Below are 3015 nucleotides of genomic sequence, written 5' to 3'. Positions count from 1 at the left end.
AAAAAAAAAAAGAAAGAAAAAAAGAAATGTATTTTCCACAGTCCTGAAGGCTGAAAATTCTAAGATCAAGGCACCAGAAGATTGGTGGTGTCTGGTGAGGACCAGATTCCTGGCTAATTGGTTAATAGATGGCTGTCTTTTTACCTTGTCCTTAAAGGAAAAGGAAGGGGGAGAGTTCTCTGGGGCATCTTTTATTTTTCTTTTCAACTTCCTAATTTATCGGGCGGCGCCTGTGGCTCAGTGAGTAGGGTGCCGACCCCATAGACCGAGGGTGGTGGGTTGAAACTCAGCCCCGGCCAAACCGCAACAAAAAATAGCCAGGTGTCGTGGCGGGCGCCTGTAGTCCCAGCTACTCGGGAGGCTGAGGCAGGAGAATCACCTAAGCCCAGGAGTTGGAGGTTGCTGTGAGCTGTGTGATGCTACCATGGCACTCTACCGAGGGCAGTAAAGTGAAACTCTGTCTCTACCAAAAAAAAAAAAAAAAAAAAGACTTCCTAATTTATCTTTATTTTTATTTTTTGTCATTTCACTTATTTTTTATTCAGTCATGGTAGAGACCATTGGAAATTGCTGGTGCTGACTTCCCTGCACGTTGTCATGGCAGGCTATTGGGAAAAATTTTCAATTAGCAATAATCACACCTCAGATAAACCTAATTGGCTATAATACTGCCACTGCACACAGCTATTGTTTTTAATTTTCTTTTTCATGAAGACTCTGCCTTCATGACCACTCACCTCCCAACACCATCATGGGGGTCAGGGGCAGAGATTAGATTAGTCCCTCTTACTGTTTTGATGTACGCGGCAGATAAGAGTACACCTTACTCCTAAACATTTCAGCCCGCCTGTCATTAACTAGAGTTCCATCCTGGGGATTAGGATTACGCGTGAATTTGAGAGGGATGCGCAGTCTAAGGCAGAGGGCAGCTGGACTCTATTCCATTTGTCTTTCCTCCTCAGCGGCTGTGTCCTCATGGGGATGATGGTCACAGGAGCAGACTCCAGTGTGTGAGCTCACTTCAAGCCTCTGCTTCCAGCACATCAGCTCACATTCCTGTGACAAAGCAAGTGACTTTGCACAAGCTCGAAAAGAGTGAACCGCGCCACCTTCTTGTGATGGAGGTGCAAAGTGGCATGGCAGTGTGCATCCGGATAAAGTACAGAAGCCATCACGCAGTCTACCGCAAAGAGAAGGCCAGTCAGCCTCTCCCACCATCAGCACCCCAGGCTGACAGAAGCCTCCAATGTGGACAGCTCTGAAGTGTCTTGAGGGGGTCTATTCCTCAACCACACAAAGCTGTTGTGTGAGTTCCTTTCTTTCTGGAAAACAGAGGCCTTCCTCCCTGCTCAGGGCCACCCCTCTCCCGGCTGACCTTCAGCCTCCCCTCTCCAGCTCTCTGTCAACACTTGGGCTTCTTTACCTTCCAGGCACTCACTTGCCTGGTGCCTCCCCTCACCTTCCTCAGGGACCTTCCCTGATCTCCCCGCCTCACCCCCTCCTCCTGGGCACACTCCACCCCTTTCCTGTTTCCTTCCCTGAGCTCCCCACGCCTCTCCCCTCCCTCCCTGGCACCCCCCCTTTTCCTGTTTCCTGCCATGACCCTCTGCACATTGCACATGTCTCTGCACATCTCACAGATCTGTCGTCGTCTTCTTTTTTTTTTTTGTAGAGACAGAGTCTGACCTTATTGCCCTCAGTAGAGTGCTATGCCGTCACAGCTCACAGCAACCTCCAACTCCTGGGCTTAAGCGATTCTCCTGCCTCAGCCTCCTGAGTAGCTGGGACTACAGGCGCCTGCCACAATGCCTGGCTATTTTTTTATTGCAGTTTGGCCGGGGCCGGGTTTGAACCTGCCACCCTCAGTATATGGGGGCTGGCGCCTTGCCCACTGAGCCACAGGCGCGGCCCCAGATCTGTCTTCTTTACTGTTTGTTTCCTCCTAGAGCAGAGGTCCTCAAACTTTTTAAACAGGGGGCCAATTCACTGTCCCTCAGACCATTGGAGAGCCGGACTGCAGGCCCTGGGACAAGTCGGCTGCTAAGCAGGACAGGCAGCAGCGGCAAAAACACCTGGTGGGCCAGATAAATGTCCTAGGTGGGCCACATGTGGCCCATGGGCCGCAGTTTGAGAACGCCTGTCCTAGAGCATCAGATCCCTGAGGGCAGAATATTTTGTTTTTTCCACTTATTTATTGTGGTAAAGTTTTGGGAGAACATCACACCTCTATATATAGGGGTGTGTGAGATTTGATGACTGTCTGCCTTGGTGAGTCTTGGGGACCAAGACCTCACCTGCCTGGTCACCTGCCGCATGCCCGGCACCTGGTGGATGGTGCTCCTCAACAGATACAGGCTGATAGCCGGGCGTTGTGGCAGGCACCTATAGTCCCAGATACTTGGGAGGCTGAGGCAGAAGAATTGCCTAAGCCCAGGAGTTGGAGGTTGCTGGAGCGACTCCGCTGCACTCTACCGAGGGCGAAAAAGTGAGACTCTGTCTCTACAAAAAAACCCCAAAAAACCAGATACAGGCTGAGTGTACGAATGAATGATCTGTGGGCCCCACTGGGACTGAAATCCCCTGATATCACACTCCAGGGTGTGGGGGCCCTTGTATAGAGTTGAGGTCACACCTTGGAATGGGGTTGGGGGCTATCTGCTTCCCTTAGGGGGAAGATTTAGAGGATGAAGATTCCCTCTAACACAGGACTGGGGCCCCACGAGCTGTATTTGAACTTGGAAAATCTTGAGGCCCAACAAATGAGGATTCTTTCTGGCTCTGTCCATACCAGCCACGGCCACCAGGGGGCAGCACCAGGTTGCTATGAGTTGGCCCAGCTTCTGCCATCTGGGCATTTGGGGGTCTAGAACTCTCCACCCTGACTTGACACTGAGGACTCACTCTGTTACCCACAGGCCAAGCTGGAGGAGAGAGGAGGCACCACAGTGCTTGGGAAGCCAGACCAAGGTCACACAGCATGGCTGTGGCAGAGTTGAGCTGGACCTCACCCCCTCC

General features: G+C 51.6%; 1 non-coding gene across 1 annotated transcript; it reads right to left on the bottom strand.

The window, feature by feature from the left end:
- Nucleotides 1–548: 548 nt before the first annotated feature.
- LOC111722296 lies at nt 549–686 on the bottom strand. Its single transcript, XR_002771133.1, has one exon. It is a non-coding gene; the product is annotated as a U4 spliceosomal RNA (small nuclear RNA).
- Nucleotides 687–3015: the final 2329 nt, after the last annotated feature.

This window comes from Otolemur garnettii, unplaced genomic scaffold (genome assembly GCF_000181295.1).
Source record: "Otolemur garnettii isolate 467f Iridium unplaced genomic scaffold, OtoGar3 scaffold00232, whole genome shotgun sequence".
Taxonomy (NCBI): Eukaryota; Metazoa; Chordata; class Mammalia; order Primates; family Galagidae; genus Otolemur; species Otolemur garnettii.
Note: the sequence above shows the minus strand (reverse complement) of the source record. Positions and strands in the feature narration are given on the sequence as shown.